The following is a 20517-nucleotide window of genomic DNA, read 5'->3' as shown; positions in this document are numbered from 1 at the left end:
TTGTATCCCCATTGCTTTTGACCTGAGTGACCACAGGCAAGTTATTGCATCTTTGTGGGCTTCAGCTGACTGCCCAGATTTTAAAGTTAATGCTTTACTGAAGGTGTTTATAAAATAATGGAGTTTGCTCTATGGTTACAGTATTTCACTTTTGTTTCATAGCATTTCTCTTAGTTCAAGTAAAAAGCTTATAGTGCTTGGCATAATCTATTCCTATCTCTCTCTTCAATCGAATCAAGACTGTTTAGATTAAATTCTAGTTGACTCCTCCCTTTGATGAGTTGAATCTATCATGGGGTGGTGTATAGAAAGATACCCCAAAGTTAAAAAGATGTATATTGAAGACTTACATCTAACACATTCTGACTGGGTGACCATAGGGAAGTTATTGAAGCTTTCAGGGCTCCAGGCAACTCACTAGTACCATAAATTTCAGATCAGATATCAATTTGCATTGTTAGAGGGCCTTCTTGCATCTGGAATTCCCCCTAATAATAAAATGATCAGTTTGGCCCCAAAACAAAAAACGATATGTCATGGATCCCTTTATCATTTGCTAATCCATGGCACCAGCTGGTGCTGATTTAATTTACACATTTTGCTACAAACTTGTGAGTCTCATTTTTTTATGATGAATTTAATAGTAAATATTGACTTCTAAGCCGATCGTGAATTTTTCATTATTCTATAGAACATTGCTATTACTTCCATTGGCCAGTCCTGCCCAGCTGCTTGGTAAACAGGGAGTTGCTAGGTAACCTATATTTTAAATTTCCATATTTCAAAAATAAGGAACTCTTATCAGGCTCTTTACAAGACTTGTATGTAAACATTTTGCTTGATGCCATACGGCATTCTCCAATAAATTCATTTAAAGCAGGCCAAGGCAGGTACCTGGTTTCCTTGATGACACTGGGAAGGAAGAACAGGCTGTGATAAAGGTAGCCATTCATGGTTTCTCATAAAAGGCAGGATAAGAGGAATGGCAAATCACCATCCTTACCCTTCATTCCCAACTAATCTGATAATTTGGTGGAGGGAAGGTGTTTATTAGCTGGCACTTAAATGCCACTTTAAGGTTTGCAAAGGACTTTCCTTCAAATATTTCATTTGATATTCACAATTCAGGAAGGTAGGTACTATCATTATTTCCATTTTACAAATGAGGAAACTCAGGCCAAGGGGAGGTCAAGTGACTTGCCCAGGTCTGAGGTAGGTATCAAATGTTTGAGCATAATTCAACCAGTGAATCAATCAGTAAGGCTAAGTGTGGGATAAATCTAATAGCCTTATCCTAAGACCAGGTGAGTGAGCCCTGAGGCACGTGGGAACATCTCTTCCCTTGCTTGCTTCTGCCCTGAACCCTCACCTTATTCAGTTTATATAATTTTCCCATATCTCCCACAAGTCCAGGTTGATATGGAATGTCCATTCAGGCTGCCTCCAGGCAAAGAATAGCTCCTGCCATTCAACCACCAGGGTCAGCTAATATTGTGTACCCCACAGTGGAGGGGAAAGTCTGGAAAATGTGACCTCTGACTCCCCTTGACCCTCTCTCTGGCCTGTCCTTATTTACCAAAGCACTCTGCTCTGTCCCCTGAGATTTGTTCCTACAGCCATGCCAACCATGGGGAGGCTCAGAGTAAAAGTCAGCATGATGTAATGAGAAGAGCATTGGATTAGACAACAGAAGATCTGAATCAGAATTGTGCCTATGCTTCCTTACTTCTTGCAGAATATTCAGTGTCAGTTCATCTATGTGCCTCAATTTCCTCAGCTATTAAATTAGGAAGGCAGAAGAGATAGATGAAGTCTCTCCAAGCTCTAAATCCTATGACCTGATGCTGGGCAAGAACAAACAATTTTGGTTTCCCAAGTTATATGCTTAGATCTCCTTGTTGTTTTCCTTGTAACTCAGAATATTTTATTTTTATTTATTTATTGCCTAAGTAAGCATGCTATTATATATGTCCCTGGGGCATAATACTTCAGTATGTGCTTAAAGCCCTGGAGTTTAAAGTATGGCTTTGCCTATCCCTCTAGATTCCTTGAACAGTATCCTAGAATGAATTTCAGCAATGGGGAAAATGGGGAGAAACTCTCCAAGAGAAGAGTTTGAAAAGGTTATCATGTGAAGGAGTAAATAGGACATTTTCTCCTTAGTCTCACAGGACAGAATTTTGAGAAATGGAGGGGCCTGAGTTTTAGAAAGGTAGATTTTGGCTAGATGTAGGAAAGAACTTCTTAACAATGAAAAATGTTCAAAAGTTAAGTGGACTGACAATCTTCAAGGAGGTTGTATGACTACTTGTGACCCTAGGAAAAGACTTGAGTGTACATCGAGTACCTTTTCTATTTGTAGTTTAAATTTGGGTGGTGAATTGATGTTTATTGAGAAAAAATAGTAAGTTTCTATTTGGGACATAACCCATTAGAAATTCTGGCTTTCTTCTATTTGCTAAGCAGAAAACATCACAGAATTAGGACAATCAATATAAAATTGGAAGAGATTTTCAAGGCCACAAAATTTAACATTATTTTTTACAAATGTGTAAGATCACCTTAAGCAAAGTTCATTGATTTGCTTAAGTTAGCATCAGTACTAACAAAGGCAGGATTTAAGCCCAGTTCTGTTGATCCCAAATCCAATGCCTTTTACATTTATCTAAAAGTATTCTACAAACCTTAAGATCCTACATAAATATGAGCTATCAGAGGAAAACTTCAGATTGTTGATCGGCAAATATCTAATGACATCTTATTTTCCCAGTGTTGCCTCATTGAACATAAAGGCTGTCAAGGAATTTAGCTGGAGCAATTATTTAAGTTTCATACAAGGGACAGGAAGAGTAAACAGCAGCAAAAACACACCCCGGTTATTTTATAGAGTTCTACAGGATTTTGTTTTATTTCATTTTTACTGTCTTTAGTTAAATTGAAAAAAAATGACCGTTAGCCCAGGCGGAAAAGGAAGAAAGATAATGCAGTTAGTAAATTGATAATGTCTAAAGCAATGACTTTGTTCGCAAAAAGTACAAATGAAACTGTAGCCAACAGGAATCCCTATCTCTTTTAAGGGAAGCCCAGAAGGGCTGAGCATAGATGAACACTAAGTAACTGTTTTCTACTCATCCATCCAATCCATATGCAGCACTCCTCACAATCACTACATCCTCCCCCAATGAATGGATTTGATGGAGAAAAGCAGGCATTTCTATGTGATACATGGGAGGCATCCAAAGTATCGAAGGAGAACTTGTGTCCATTCTCCATGCAGTTTCTATTTCAGTGATGAATTAATAGTTAATGAGCAACAAGGCATGTGGGAGAAGATAGTGCCCCATGCTTTTTCAGAGGAGCTAAAAGAAATCCAAATGAGGGAATGACCCAGACTGACTGACTTGAATTTCACCTGGAAAGCATCAAAGACCCAAATCACTGATTACTGCACACTATGGTGATCACCTATTCTTTACATGGAATTTTCATTGCTTTATTTTCTCACCTTTTAGTCTATGAAATACTCAATTATTTTCCACAGATCTGCCAATAAATATCACAGTGATTTTGCTCAGTAAAATTATCCCAGAAGACTGAAGTTCTTCTTATTTTTAAAATTCTTTAAGTTCTTATTTTTTTAAAGTACAAGATAATTTTTGTTAAGCATATTTGGCTGCCAAACTTCTCTTTCTTGGAAATAAGACCTTAGTGTACACAGAGATGCTGAATTCTTAGAATACAAATGTGTCTTCACAAAACTACTTGGACAATTTCTATAATATACACAGACTAGTCCCTCCAATTAGAATTTATAAAGGATGCAAAGCTATTGCAATCAGTGTGTTTTCCTCTCCTCCTCCTGTAAGATATATTAAGCAATAGATTTGACAGTTAAGAATCAATTAACAAAGCTTGCTATCTAAGAATCAAACCATGGCATTAACCCAGGCATCATCTCTTGACTTTCCCCACCAAAACCAGGCAACAAAGAATGGTACTTACAGTCAGTCAGGCAAATTCTCCTTCCCTCTCTGCACCCTCTCTCTTTGCTCCTCAATGACAGTTAAGAAACACAGAGGATGCAGTTGCCAGTTTATGTAGACAAAGTATCCACCTCCTCAAAGCCAATCAGAGACACTTGCTCCTGGTTTATTAAGCAGCAGCAGCTCTTTAACCCTCCCCGTTTCACCTGTCTCTTCCCCTTCCTCCCATCCACTCCCCCAGGGCATATAGAAAACTAACCTGAAGCAGGCTGAGAATAAAACCCAATGACATGTTTGCTGATTGGGAACCTTTGGACATCATTCTAATGGAGAGAATGAGGGAAAGGATAGATATACTGAAATGAGATTCTCTTTGTCAACTAAGGACTTAGCCTTTTGTAGCTAGTTCACTGCTTAGGGCATACACATAGAAGTCTGGGAAGCTTCAATGTAATATTCAGCTTTTCCAGACATGGCAGGAAGCTGTTGGGATGTTCCTAATTATCGTAGGGTCACCCCAATGATTATTTTTAACCTCATTTTAAATTATGATGTTATGCCCTGCCTTTAATGGAGGGCAAGAGGAAGGGGGGAGTAGACAGAGAAAGTGAAAGATTATTATTTACTAGATATTTAGAGATTTAACAAATTGCTCCGAACGTCAGCCTGGATTTGAATGAACCACTTTTTGGGATCTGAAAGTAGGAGACAGTTGCAACTAGAATTGTCTGACCACAGGAATAGGTGTCCCAGTGTTCACTGGCTGCGAGGTATGTGTGTTATATTAGTTCTGTTAATGAGATTGGAACTGAGGAGGTCTATCAGGGGCTGGCATGGGGGACAAGATCATGGATGTCTAGTTTTGTGCCTTAGACTATGTAGCCTTCAGAGAAATGAGAGCCTCTGGTATTAGTCTGTCATCAAAGGTACAGAAGATACTATGACAATGGCTAAGGCCAAATGACTACGATTGGGCTAAAAAGTTTACTTCAGGATTACCAACAGAGAGGATGGGTCCAAGGCAAAGGGAAGAGAGTTTTCGAGGGCTAAATAAAGTGCAAGAATACAAGGAAGTTGGGTTGCTGCCAAGTTGGGGAAAGGAGCCTGAAATTCAGGGGTAAAATATTTTTTGGAGTTTAGAAAGAAATAAATAGCACTTAGAGGGCTAAAGTGTTGAAGTCAGGAAGACCTGAATTCTAATTCTTCCTCAGGTACATTTAACCTCTCTCAGCCTTGGTTTTCTCCTCTGTTAAATGGGGATAATAAACTTCCCTCATGGGATTGTTGTGAGGATCAAAAGAGATAACATATGTAAAGCTGTTGGCAAACTTTAACATATTCTACAAATGCTAGCTAGCTAGTAGTAGAAGCAGCAGGAGTAGCAGCAGCAGGAGCAGCAGAGCAGCAGCAGCAAGAGAAAACTGGAGAGTCAGAGCAAAAGGTAGAGAATGAAGCAGAGAAGTGTACATCCTAAGTCAAGATAAGGGCTAGTCTGGGGAGAATTGAATCCAGTGAAAGTGAGGGAGGTCTCTGTCCCAAAACTGAGGTTCCCATATTAGAACTAGGGGTTGAAGGACCTTCTCTGACCCACCCTCTGCACAGCTGCCAAAGTAACATTTCCAAAGCACAGGTCTCTTACACGATGAAGTACAGTTGCTTCCTTTTATCTCTAGGATCAAATATAAACATCCCTCTTTGATATTTAACGTCCAACCTATCTTTCCACCCTTATTATTTATTACTTTTCTTTTCATGCTACATATTCCAGCCAAAATGGCCATCTTACTCTCCCTTACACATGATATTCAAATTTCATTTTCTGTGCCTTTTATAGACTGTTTGCCCAGCCTAACTCTTCTTCCTCACCTTCATTTAAAATCCTCAGTTTTCTTCAAAGTTCCTTCATCACCAGTACCACTATTCCTTAACTTTTCTTTAATTTTTATATATTTTACATAATCTTTTATGTAACATTTTCTTTCCCTACAGAACATAAACCTTTTTAGAGTAGTTTTTTTATTCTTATCTTTATAACCCCAGTTTATAGCACAATATCCAACAAATAACAGGTATTTCTTAGACAACAGTAAATTGATTGAATTTCTAGAGAAGCCGATTTTAATACAAATATTTTATAAATCACTGTCAAATAATGGAAAGGACAAAGAATTTGGACCTGGGTTAAAATTCCAGCTCTGCCACTTGGCAAATTATTTCATATCTCTGTGCCTCAGTTTCCTTATCTACAAAATGAAAAGGTTAGGTTAGATAACCTTTATAGTTATTTCTTGCTCTAAATATAATCGTCTAGGTTTCTTTTTCTTCTTCTTTTTCATGGTATTTAGAATGTGTTTTAGGGATGTAGTAGAGCAGTTCAAATTGGTTTTTGAAACCTGATTTTTAAATTTTCAGCATGAACATTTACACCCCCAAAGATCAGCAAAGAAGAAAAAAGGAAAGGAAAAAGGAAAGGAAAGGAAAGGAAAGGAAAGGAAAGGAAAGGAAAGGAAAGGAAAGGAAAGGAAAGGAAAGGAAAGGAAAGGAAAGGAAAGGAAAGGAAAGGAAAGGAAAGGAAAGGAAAGGAAAGGAAAGGAAAGGAAAGGAAAGGAAAGGAAAGGAAAGGAAAGGAAAGGGAAAGGAGAGGAGAATTCACCTGTGACTTAAAGGATGGAAAGGGAAAAGGAAAGGAAAGGAAAGGAAAGGAAAGGAAAGGAAAGGAAAGGAAAGGAAAGGAAAGGAAAGGAAAGGAAAGGAAAGGAAAGGAAAGGAAAGGAAAGGAAAGGAAAGGAAAGGAAAGGAAAGGAAAGGAAAGGAAAGGAAAGGAAAGGAAAGGAAAGGAAAGGAAAGGAAAGGAAAGGAAAGGAAAGGAAAGGAAAGGAAAGGAAAGGAAAGGAAAGGAAAAGAGTCATCTAGTTTAGTTGTCTGTGGCATCCCATTCATTATTTGTTTCCCTAGTACCCTGATAGCTGCAACTAGCATGAAGTGGTGTTATCCTCTCTGGACCTACCAAAAAAGCATGCATTAGTTCTTTTTCCTGTGGTTAGGAAGTATGTACATTTCCATAAAATCTTCTTCATAGAAGGCACAAAATAAAAGCTTTTGGAAGTGATTGAATTGGTTCAAATAGATGAAATGCAGCCATCATGAAAGACATTGTGCTTTCTTTTCTTCTTTTTTATTATTGGAGAAATGGGAGGAAGAAATAATAAATGTCTATAAAAGAAATAAACATATAAATAATGTATGTGTGTGTATATATGTCTCTCTTTCTATGTGTGTATACACACACACACATATACACACACACACACACTAGGTTGTTAAAGTTTAAAACTATAGTAAGACATTGGGGACACCCTAATAAAAAGATAAGTGTTGATAAAGTCCTGCTGAAAGGTAAATTGTTTATGGGTTAGAGTGAGGCTGGCAGCAGGTAAAGTCATTTATAGTAGAGTAAAATGAGGGAATCAATGGCATATTATTATAACACAGGGGGCCATCCATCAAGCAGACCTTCTGACCTCCCTTGCTATTTGTCACAGGACCTGAAATTTTAACATCAGAGATTCGTTCTCTTTAGTTTTTTCATTTCTCAGTCTTCAAATGTGCCCTTTTACAATGATAGTGAGCCTGTGAGGGATAACTCGGCATTAATAAATAAGAGCATACCAAATAATGGTGCCAATGAGGAGTATTTGGGCAGAATAAGGGGAAATCTGGGGAAAAGGGAAACATGGTAATAAGCGTAGAGGGGCTTACTTAGGTTTGAGCGTTCCCAACCAAGCAATGTGCTGATCATAGGTATCTGCAGAAAAAGGCTGACAGTAAACAAGCAATCAGAATTCATTGTGGTAATTGTGGTAATGCTTAAGTAAGTAAGTAGATTAGGTTTGAGTGTAGGGCAGTAGCTGGTGAGACAAATTTTACTTATAATAAGGCTAAAGAGGAGGGTTTTAGCATTTGACTTAATCACAAGAGTCACCACGACCAAAGCTAAAATCCCTGGTTCAGCTAGAGATTTGGGGTCAATGAGCAAAGGAGGAGGCAAGTAGAATTCTAAGAATGTCTCTCGAATATCATACATATGGTACAGAGCCTCTCCAACAATTCTCTAGCAGGGACTATCTACTAGGTTAAAAATGCCAAGTCAATTTGGAAAAATATATAAATGGAATGCATTTGTATATGCGAAGATGCTGGCCTTACTACCTACATAGAATATAAAATGAGGCAACTCCTGAGCATATTCCCTGTCCCCAAAATATCTCTTCTTCCTGTTCCAGTGCCGGAAATTCCCATTATTAAAAATATATATATTTTTTTTTGCATTCCCAGAACCCCTATTAGAATATAAACATTGCCCTGTTGATCTAACTCTTTAACTGTTGGGAGGGAGAGTAGGAATTAAAACATTACCTTCTGAAACTTTCTTTCTCCTGTTTTCTTATCAGTTTGAGGTGCCCCATATTGGAGGTCATGGGATCCAAAAGGCGGAGGCACCAAAAACCCAAGAAGCATAGATTAGCCCAAAATTTCTAGTATAGTCAGAGAGAATCAGTTTGATAGAAAGATTTTACATGCTCTCAAGAATTTATCTGATTCACTTAGAAAAATGAACACTTGAATAATCTCTTCCTTTTTAATTCAGTTCAATCCATTTTTTTTAAACTTACTAAGAAACTCATTGTATTTGGCCCTAGAGATACAAAGATCAACATAAGATAATACACCTTCAAGCAGCTCACAATCTATTATTGGCTAGGAAACTAATGGAACTGAGAAAACATGACTTAATTCTCTAAGTTTCTACAACTCTAGCTGGGTCAGCTTTGCTCCCAGTGGACTGATCTGGGATTTAGCAAGTTCTCTGGATTTGAAATATGATTTTTAAATATTTTGTTATATGAATTTCAGGCACCTTAAGGAACCTTCACATTGACTCCTTGACATAAGCACTTAATAATAAAAAATAATTCAACAAACACTTATGAAGTGCCTATCTAAGATACTTACTATGTGACCCTGAGAAAGTCACTTAACCCTGTTTGCCTCAGTTTCCTCATTTGTAAAATGAGCTAGAGAAGGAAATATCAAACCATTCTAGATGGGGTCACAAAGAGTCAAATATGACTGAAATGATTGGACAACAACAAAAAGTGCTTTACAATTGGGAGAAACTGAACAGAATATGGTTATTAATATAATGGAATATCACCAGTGTAACATGAGAATTATTGGAAGAATTTTATGGAATGTTGGGAGAGTGAAAAAGCATAACCAGGAGAACATATAGGAAATGACTTCAAGAAAGTAAACACCTCTAAATCCCTCCTGATTAGAGAAATGCAAATTAAAACAACTCTGAGGTACCAGCACTTAGCTGACTGGACAATATGGCAGCAAAAGAAAATGACAAATGTTGGAGAGGATGTGGAAGAATTGGGATCTAATACACTGATGTTGGAGGTGTGAATTGATCCAACCATTCTGGAGGGCAATTTGGAACTATGTCCAAAGGGCACTAAAAGACTGTCTGCCCTTTGATCCAGCCATAGCACTGCTGGGTTTGTACCCCAAAGAGATAATGGACAAAAAGACTTGTACAAAAATATTTATAGCTGCACTCTTTGTGGTGGCAAAAAAACTGGAAAATGAGGGGATGCCCATCAATTAGGGAATGACTAAACAAATTGTGGTATCTGTTGGTGATGGAATACTATTGTGCTAAAAGGAATAATAAAGTGGAGGAATCCCATGGAGACTGGAACAACCTCCAGGAAGTGATGCAGAGCGAGAGGAGCAGAACCAGGAAAACATTAGACACAAAGACTGACACACTGTGGTACAATTGAATGTAATGGACTTCTCTACTAGCAGCAATGCAATAATCCAGGACAATTCTGAGGGACTTATGAAAAACAGCACTGTCCACATTCAGAGAAAGAACTGTGAAAATGGAAATGCATTAGAAAAATATGTGATTGATCATGTAATGTGATATGGATATGATTGGGGTTTTCATGTTAAAGGATCACTCTAATGCAGATATGAATAACTGGAAGTAAATTTTGAACAATGATACATGTACAGCCCAGTGGATTGGGGGGGGTGGGGAGGAAAGAGTTGCGTGGGGGGTGGATCATGAATGATGTAACCATGGGAAAATTTTCTAAACAAAAAAGAAGGGAAAAAAAGAAACAACACCACCAAAAATAATCTGAACTTAGAATAAATGCAGTGACGCCAAAGGCCAGGGGACTATGGTTGCCAAATGAGCCAGATGGGAATAGATATCATTATATTGGTCAATTTTGCTTGACTGTGTAACCAGAGACTGTTCTGATATGGGGAGGGTGCTGAGGATACAAGCCCAAATAATGGATCAGTCTTTCCTGGCATTGAATTTATATTCTAATGGAATATAGAAGAAATGATTTTGATGTGTTTTTTTTTTAAAGAAAAGGAAAAGAAAAGAAGTGGTTTATTAAAAATGTTTCTTTTTAAAGAAAATGAATTATGAGTAAAAATAAAGAAAGGAAAATCAATGGAGCATTCAAAAAGCACAGAAGAGAATGAAAAGAATTTCAGAACTGGAGGCAGACATGATAGACAATGTTGTTAAATATGGCAAATTAAAAAAAATGTTTGAAAACAATCCATAAATAATTGAATCATGGTTTTACAAAATAGCCTTTTTTCACTTTTTGTACATGGAAATATTCACTTTTGTTGATATTTGTCAATTTCTCAATAAAAAAAAGGAAGTTTTAATAAGAGAAAGAGCAAGGGGAGGACAGAGAAGTGCTCACTATGTGTCAGGTACCATGATAATGTCTGGGGATACAAAAAGAGGCAAAAGACAATCCCTGCCCTCCAGGAGTTTACAATCTAATAAATTTTATCTTTCTGAACTGCATTTGAACTGCTCTGAGAGCTGCTTTTCCTTGTGTAATTGAATATGGTTTTCTTAAATGGATTATATATTTGAACCCTTGGACTCTGCATGCTCCATTTCACCAGATGTGAATTGGACTAGACATAATCTAATAAGGAAAAAAGGTATATGGAAAAAAACAGGTATAGAAATAATAATACAAGGGAGGGTGAATTAAAGCAGAATTTAGGCAGAGGGCTATGAGAAATTTGAGAAGAGGGAGGTCAACTTCACCTTTGGAGTTTCAAGAAAGACTACCTAGAGGAGGGTTATAGAAGGAACTTCAACAAGTGGAGATGGAAGAGGAATCCATTCTTGGTGTGGGAGAATTTTTTTAAAAGTTTGTGGATTCCAGGCTAACTCTGATAAGAAATTTTCTTTTCTTTTTTAAGCCCTTACCTTCTGTCTTAGAACTGATACTAAGTATCTAAGTATTGGTTCCAAGACAGAAGAATGGAAAGAATTAGATATTTGAGGGTAAGTGACTTGTCCAAGGTCACATAGTTGGAAGTGTCTGAATTCAGGTTTGATCCTAGGACCTAAGTAATTTTAAGATAGAAAGTAAAGATTATTAAAAAAAAAAAGAAAATAAAATGTAAGATGAAAATTACTATTACATATAATTGGAAAATGAGGGGATGCCCTTCAATTGGGGAATGGCTGAACAAATTGTGGTATATGTTGGTGATGAAATACTATTGTGCTCAAAGGAATAATAAAGTGGAGGAATTCCATGGAGACTGGAACGACCTCCAGGAAGTGATGCAGAGTGAAAGGAGCAAAACCAGGAAAACATTGTACACAGAGACTGGCACACTGTGGTACATGAGAATGTAATAGACTTCCTCATTAGTGTCAATACAACGTCCCCGAACATTCTGCAGGGATCCAGGAGAAAAAAAAAACATTATCCACAAGCAAAGGACAAACGGTGGGAGTAAAAACACCAAAGATAAGCAATTGCTTGACTACAGGGGTAGAAGGGACAGGAATGAGGAGAGACTCTAAATGAACACCCTAATACAAATACCAACAACATAGAAATGGGTTTGAAGCAAGGACACATGTGATACCCAGTGGAATTGTGTGTTGGTTAGGGGAGGGAGGGGGAGGATAAGAAAAGGATCTTTGTTTCCAAGGAATATTGTTTGAAAATAACCAAATAAAATAATGTTTAAATTGGAAAAAAAAGAATTATTTTGTAAAGTGAAAAAAAAAAGAATGGTCTGATTAGGGTGGAATAGTTTTAAAATTCACAGAACTTATGACCAAACAAGAGATAGAGAATATTACCAGATATAAAATGAATAATTTTGACAACATTAAATTTTAAAAGATTTTGTAAAACAGAACCAATGTAATCAAATTAGAAGGAAAACACAAACTGGGAACATTTGTTAATTTTTCTGATAAAGGACTAATTTCTCAAATATATAGAGAATGGAGTCAAGTTTATAAGAATACAAGACATTCCCCAATTGCCAAATGATCAAATGATATGAATAAGCAATTTTCAGAAAAAGAAATCAAAGCTCTCATTAATCATATGAAAAAATGTCTAAATGCTTCTTGATTAAAGAAATGCAAGTTAAAACAACTTTGAAGTACCACCTCACACCTATTAGATTAGCCAATATGACAGTAAAGGAAAGTGGTAAATATTGAAGGAGATGTGGCAAAATTAGAACACTAATGCATTGTTGGTGGAGTTTTGAACTGACCAAACATTGGGAATGCTTCTTCTTTATCCCCATTACAGATGATGTTTCCTGATGGTTTTAGATATATACTATTAATTATTTTTAGGAAAGGCTCTTCTATTCCTATACGTTCAAGTGTTTTCAATAGGAATGAGTGTTGTATTTTGTCAAAGGTTTTTCCTTCATCTATTGAGATAATCATGTGATTTTTGTTGGTTTTCTTGTTGATATGGTTAATTATGCACATGGTTTTCCTAATATTGAACCATCCTTGTATTCCTGGTATAAATCTCACTTGGTAAAAATGAATAACCCTCATGATCACTTGCTGGAGTCTTTTTGCTAGTATTCTATTTAAGATTTTTGCATCTATGTTCATTAAGGAGATTGGTCTATAGTTTTTGTTCTCTGTTTTTTACCTGCCTGGCTTTGGAATCAGTACCATTTTTGTGTCATAAAAGGAATTTGGTAGAACTCCTTCTTTGCTTATTCTGTCAAATAGTTTGTATAATATTGGGATTAGTTGATCTTTGAATGATTGATAGAATTCATTTGTGATTCCATCTAGTCCTGGGGATTTTTTTCTTAGGGAGTTCTTTGATGGCTTGTTCAATTTCTTTTTCTGATATGGAGTTATTTAAGTATTATATTTCTTCTTCTGTTAATCTAGGCAATTTATATCTTTGTAAATATTCATCCTTATCACCTAGATTGCCATATTTATTGCCACATAATTGGGCATAATAGTTTCTAATGATTGCCTCAATTTCCTCTTTTCATTAGAGGTGAGGTCTCCCTTTTCATCTTTGATACTGGTTTTCTTCTTGCCTTTTTAAAATTAGATTGTCCAGTACTTTGTCTATTTTATTTGTTTCTTTTCAAAGTACCAGTTTCTAGTCTTATTTATTAAATCAATATTTCTTTGACTTTCAATTTTATTAATTTCTCCTTTATTTTTTAGGATCCCTAATTTAGTTTTCATCTGAGGATTTTTAATTTGTTCCCTGTCTAGTTTTTTTTTTTAATTTTCATGCCCAATTCATTGACTTCTGCCCTCCATAGTTTGTTAATATTTGAACTCAAGGATATAAATTTCCCCCTAAATACTGCTTTGGCTCCATCCCATAGATTTTGAAAGGATGTCTCATCATTGTCATTTTCTTCAATGAAATTATTGTTTCTATGATTTGTTCTTTTACCAATTTTGGAGAATCATATTATTTAATTTCTAATTAATTTTTTATTTTCCTCTCCATGTACCCTTACTAATTATTATTTTTATTGCATTATGATCTAAAAGGTTGGATGCTCTTTTGCACTTTTTTGCAATGTTTTTATGCCCTAGTACATGGTCATTCTTTGTGAATGTACCTTGTGCTGCTGAAAAGAAAGTGAATTCCTTTTTGTCCCTGCTTATTTTTCTCCACATATCTACTAACTCTAATTTTTCTAAGATTTCATTCACTTCTCTTACCTCTTTCTTATCCATTTTTGGTTTGATTTATCTAGTTCTGATAGAGGAAGGTTCAGGTCTCCCACTAGTATAGTTTTTCTATTTCATCCTTGAGCTTCACTAGTTTCTCCTTTAGAAATTCCTCTCATTATGTGCTGAATCTGTGGGTTTGGGTTGTTCTGTCCTGAAGGGGCTTCTTCTCTGTTCTGCTGATTAATCAGGTTAGTCAGATCTTTCTTGGCTGACAGCAGAAGCTGAAAAGGAGTTGGGCATCCCACCCTGTTGTCAAGGTTGTTGCCTGTAATTTGTTGCAGCCTTTGCCCTTGGAGCTTAGTCAGCATCAATCTGTGTAGGAAGAGTCTTAGATTTTGAGGTTCCCTTCCTCCTGAAGGCTTCTTATATGCCCATATTGATGAGATTGAGCCAGGTTGGAGGAGTTGATCTGCAAAGCTGGATGTGTCCTGAGGCCAAAACCTCCAGAAAAGGGGGCAGGGGGAAGATGGAGTGGCAAGATGGAGTGTCTTGGCTGTGACTAGGCTGCCTGCTATGCCTTTCTCCTACAGCTGCCTCTACATTGCCTGTGTTCTGTGCCCTAAGCCTGGCACAGCTTTGCTGGCAAAGTATTCCCTCCAAACTAGCACCCTTGACTATCCAGAGATTGCAGCCCTTGCTGGAGGCTCAGTGCTGTACGTGGGGAAGAAGTCCTGAGACCTTCCTTCCTCCCTCCCCTTAAACTCGTGTGTTCTAGAACTCTGGCTTGGGGGGGGGGGGATACCTTTTATGTTGGGTCCAGGAGAAGGGTTTCCCTAGCTCTGTCCTGTTGTTAGATTTGATTTTCAGTCCCCTTGAAGCATTGTGTTTTTGATCAGTGACGAAGGGTTTACAAAGGTCTGAACTGCTCCTGTCTCTTTGCTGCTATCTTGAATCCCCTGGAAATATGTTTTGCATGATAATGCATGTTTTGAATTCCTTGACAGTTCTGGGGAGGAGGAGAGATGGGAGGGAGAGAGATAATTTGATCATATAACTTTGGAAAACTTTTGTGGAAATTTGTTTTTACATGTAATTGATAAAAGAAAATAAATTTACAAAGAAGAAAAAATAAAGGTTTTGGTGAATAGGAAGCTTATATGAGTCAGAAGAATGACACAACAGAAAAAAAGCTGGCTCAAAATTAAACTAGGTTAGTAAGAGCCAAAGTGTCCAAGATAACATTAAGTGATCTGTACTTTGCCCTAGTCAAACTTCATCCAGATTGTTGGGTTCAGTAATTAGTGCCAAGTGTTAGGAAGTACTCTAACAAACTGAAACATAACAAGGAGAACTGTCAGAATTGTGAAGGGACTTGAAATAACAACATGAAAGGACTGTTTGAATTAAAAAAGAGAAGATTTTAGGATTGGAATACCATCCTCAGATTTTTGAAGGACTTCCTAGAAAGTATAACAGTCCCAAAATGGAATGAGTTTTCTTGAGTGATGGTGAATTCTCCATCATTAGAGAATTTTACTTGGAGATTGAATGATCATTCTTCAGGGATGTGATTTAATGCATAATCCTGTTTAGGTAAAGGTTAGACTAAATGTAGGCATTGAAGGGCTATTATTTAACATGGTAGAAAAGTATATATCTAAAACATAATGTTAGCATTATCTGCAATAGTAAAACTCTAGAAGACTTCAAAATAAACACAATAATAAAGAAAGTATGTTCCCTTTCTCCACTGTTATTTGACATGCATCTAGAAATACTAGTAATGGTAATATGACAAGAGGAAGAAATTAGAGGCAGAAATGTAAGCTAAAGTTCGAGAGTTACCCTTACTTTCTCTTTCAATTAGAAATGCTCCCTTTCCTTCATTTCAGCTGTATATGGCACCTTAACAAGAACTGACCAAGCCTTAGGGCATAAAACCTCACAAACTAATGTATAAAATCAGACAAAAGACCATAATGCAATAAAAATTACATTTAACAAAGGACCAAGGAAACAGATTAAAAATTAATTGGAAACCAAATAATCTAATTGTAAAGAATGAAACAGTCAAAGAACAAATCATAAAAACAATAATTTCATTAAAGAGAATAACATCAATGGGATAACATACCAAAATTTATGGGAGACAACCAAAGCAGTGCTTAGGGAAATTTATATATCAGTGAAATGGAGAAAGAGCAGATTGATGAACTGGGCATGCAATTAAAAAAAAAGAACAAATTTTAAAACCTCTATTAAATGTTAAATTGGAAATTTTGAAAATCAAAAAAGAGATTAGAAAACAGAAAGTAAGAAAACCACAGAATTAATAATATTAGGAGGTGGTTTTATTTTTAGAAACCCACAACAAACTAGATAAAACCACTAGTTAATTTGATTTTTAGAAAAAGAAAGAAGCAAACCTAATTACCAGTATCAAAAATGAAACTGGTGAAAAGGAAATAAAAGTAAATATTAGGAGTTTTTTCCCTCATTATACACCAATAAATCTGATTAGCTAAGTGAAATGGATGAATATTTTTAAAAATGTAAATTGCTCAAATTACCAGAAGAGGAAATAAATATTTAAATAATGAGGGGGCAGCTAGGTCGCTATTCTGCATGGCAATTTGGAACTATGCCCAAAGGGCTTTAAAAGACTGCCTGCCCTTTGATCCAGCCATACCTCTGCTGGGTTTATACACCAAGGAGAAAATAAGGGAAAATACTCATACAAAAATATTCATACCTGCAATCTTTGTAGTGGCAAAAAATTGGAAAATCAGGGGATTCCCTTTGATTGGGGAATGACTGAACAAATTGTGCTATCTGTTGGGGATAGAATACTGTTGTGCTAAAAGGAATAATAAAGTGGAGGAATTCCATGGAGACTGGAACAACCTCCAGGAATGGATGTAGAGTGAAAGGAACAGAACCAGGAGAACCTTATACATAGAGACGGATATATTGTGGCACAATTGAATGTAGTGGACTTCTCTACTAGCAGCAATGATCCAGGACAATTCTGAGGGACGTATGAGAAGGGATGCTATCCACATCCAGAGAAAGAACTGTGGGAGTAGAAACAGAGAAGAAAAACAACTTGATCACATAGGTTGATGGGGATATGATTGGGGATGTAGACTCTAAACAATTACCCTAGCAAATATCAATAATATGGAAATAGGTCTTAATCAATGACACATATAAAACCCAGTGGAATTGAGTATTGGCTATGAGAAGGGGTGGGAGGAGGGGAGGGAAAGAACACGAATCATGTAAGCATGGAAAATTTTTCTTAATTAATCAATAAAATAAAATAAAAAGTTTGGCCTCCATCAATATATAAAAAAGTAAATGAATAAAAAATTGACTATTTTCTAGACCATGATATGCATTCATATGGACAATGTATTCAAGGGAAGAATTAGTCTATCTATATACATAACATGAGTTGTTGTATTTAATTGATACTGTCAATAGATTAACAGAACTTTTCTGTCTGGAAAAATCAAATCACAGAATTTCAAAGCAATAAGAAGCATCAAAGACCATCTGATCCACATCATACATTACCAGAAAATGCCTACTGAAGCCAATAAAAGTGAAATTAATGCCTTTTCCATATGGCAAATCTTTAAATACTTAACAATAGCTACTATGTCTTCCCCTTCCCCCCCCCTTTAAGTCTTCTCTTCCCCAGAGGTTAAAAATTCAAAATTATATTTTAAAATCTCCTTCAATTCTTTGGATTTCAGTTGCCTGATTATTTTTGTCACAATACCATTTTATCAATTAAATGATTAAAATGTGGCATGCACCCCTGAGTACAATACTTTAAATGTTTCTGACCAGAATAAAATACAGTGAAATGAAAACCTCATTTGTAATGAAATTGTGCTTCCATTAATGATGTTATTAAATTATGTTTTCGCTTCTCCTTAAATCAAAAATTAGAATTAGGAAATGTGTGAAGATGGTAATTATTATTGAGGGCTTTAAAAATCAAACAAAATTGGTAAATTTGTGACAGAGGCTGGCATATAAGAAAAGTGCCAAAATCATCTTTTCAATTAAAATTATTCTAGTGATGTTGGATATGAGTTATAGATTGACACAGTCTCTGAGGAATTTAAATTGAGAATCACCCAAAAGGAAATGAAGGTTCATAACTGGGATAGGTTACCATATATACAAGTAAGGAATTGTACAGGAAAAGCAAAATAAACTGTATCATCAGATAAATACAGAATCAGGAAAAAAAGGTCGGCCAGTTACATAAGAAAACAATGGCTAGTTCAAGTTTTGCTATTCATTTGACTTTAAGAGTTCTAAAGTTGACTTTATCCACTTTACTATGTAGCTGCCTCTAATAATAATAAAGCATCGGGAGGGAACTAAGGAGGGTAGTAACACCAAAACACCTAAAAACCAGCAATTCCTGGCTTCCTGGGGAAGACAGACAATTTGCCTGGGGCTAAAGCCACTGAACACCAGACAGATAACAGAAGAGCCAGCCCCCCTCACTCAGATAGAGATGGCAAAAAGCACAGCAGCAAAAAAGCCTCAAAACAACAAGAAAAACAAGAAGGGGGCAACTTTGGACACATTTTATGGAGCAAAAATACAAAATACAAAGGAGATAGAAGAGGAAACACAAGCATATGCAGAAACCTTCCAAAGGAAATGGAAAATCTCCACAAACTTTTGAAGAATTTGAATCAAAAATGATAAAAAAAGATGGAAGCCTTCTGGCAGGAAAAGTGGGAATTAATGCAAAAGAATTTCATGCAACTACAAAACAGGTTTGACCAAACTGAAAAGGAAAACCAGGCTTTAAAGGCCAGAATTAGGCAACTGGAAGACAACGAGCAGGTAAAAGAGCAAGAATCAATAAAGCAAAGCCAAAAGATCAAGAAATTAGAAGAGAACATAAAATATCTCGCTGACAAGGTGACAGACTTGGAAAATAGAGGACGAAGAGATAATTTAAGAATAATTGGACTACCAGAAAATCCAGAAATAAACAGCAAACTCAACATCGTAATACAAGATATAATCAAAGAAAATTGCCCAGAGATTCTAGAACAAGGGGGCAATAGAGCCACTGAAAGAGCTCACAGAACACACTCTACACTAAATCCCCAAAAGACAACTCCCAGGAATGTAATTGCCAAATTCCAAAGCTTTCAAGCAAAAGAAAAAATCCTACAAGAAGCCAGAAAAAGACAATTTAGATATAAAGGAATGCCAATCAGGGTCACACAAGACCTTACAAGTTCCACTCTGAATGATTGTAAGGCATGGAACATGATTTTCAGAAAGGCAAGAGAGCTGGGTCTTCAACCAAGAATCAGCTATCCAGCAAAACTGACTATATACTTCCAAGGGAAAGTATGGGCATTCAACAAAATAGAAGATTTCCAACTTTTTGCAAAGAAAAGACCAGAGCTCTGTGGAAAGTTCAATATTGAAAAACAAAGAGCATGGAATACTTGAAAACGTAAATATGATGGAAAGGGAAAAGGAGAAAATTGTTATCTTTTCATTTATTCAAACTCACTTCTATAAGGTCTACATTTATATCAATCTATATATATTAATATATGGAAAATGTAATGTATAAATAGGGGGAAAAGAAAAATCAAATAGAATAATCTTTCTCACACAAAGATTCACACGGGAAGGGGAGGGGAATAAAACTCCTATAAGAAGGAGAGGAAGAGAGTTTTTACTTAAACCTTACTCTCAGGGAAATCAACTCTGAGAGGGAAAAACATCCAGATCCATTGGGATCTTGAATTCTATCTTACCCAACAAGGGTAGGGAGAAGGGAAAACCAAAGTGGGGAAAGTGGGGAGGGAAAACAAAAGGGGAGGGAAAGGCAGGGAGGGAATAAAAAAGGAGGGGCTAGAAAGGTAAACATATCAAGGGCGAGGACAAGGGGGACTGATTTAAAGTAAATCACTGGATTGAAAGGTTATAGCTAAAGAAGAAGGGTTAGAATTAGGGAAGGATATCAAAATGCCAGAGAATTCACAAGTCACAATCATAACTTTGAATGTGAATGGGATGAACTCACCCATAAAATGTAGACGAATCGCAGAATGGGTTAGAATCCAAAACCCTACCATATGTTGTCTTCAAGAAACACACATGAGGCGGGTAAACACCCACAAGGTCAGAATTAAAGGATGGAGTAAGACCTTCTGGGCCTCAACTGATAGAAAGAAGGCAAGAGTTGCAATCATGATATCTGATAAAGCCAAAGCAAAAACAGACCTGATTAAAAGGGATAGGGAAGGTAAATACATCCTGATAAAAGGGAGTATAGATAATGAGGAAATATCACTAATCAACATGTATGCACCAAATAATATAGCACCCAAATTTCTAATGGAGAAACTAGGAGAATTGAAGGAAGAAATAGACAGTAAAACAATATTAGTGGAAGACTTGAACCAACCATTA

The 20517-nt window shown here is 36.4% G+C and overlaps 1 protein-coding gene across 2 annotated transcripts in view; it reads right to left on the bottom strand.

Annotated features, from left to right (window-relative positions):
* The window catches only part of DDC (dopa decarboxylase), a 116948-nt gene that overhangs the window by 91572 nt on the left and 4859 nt on the right, over positions 1–20517 (bottom strand). Inside the window, exon 1 of one of the 2 annotated variants that reach the window (XM_007500403.3) lies at positions 4003–4119. The exons of the other annotated variant lie outside the window; for it this stretch is intronic. The gene's annotated coding sequence lies outside the window, so the exon portion shown is untranslated. Of the gene's footprint in view, positions 1–4002; positions 4120–20517 lie in introns of those variants that run through there. 2 annotated transcript variants of the gene reach the window in all.

The sequence above is a fragment of the Monodelphis domestica genome, chromosome 7, assembly GCF_027887165.1.
Source record: "Monodelphis domestica isolate mMonDom1 chromosome 7, mMonDom1.pri, whole genome shotgun sequence".
NCBI lineage: Eukaryota > Metazoa > Chordata > Mammalia > Didelphimorphia > Didelphidae > Monodelphis > Monodelphis domestica.
This window is presented reverse-complemented; position numbering and strand designations above follow the sequence as displayed.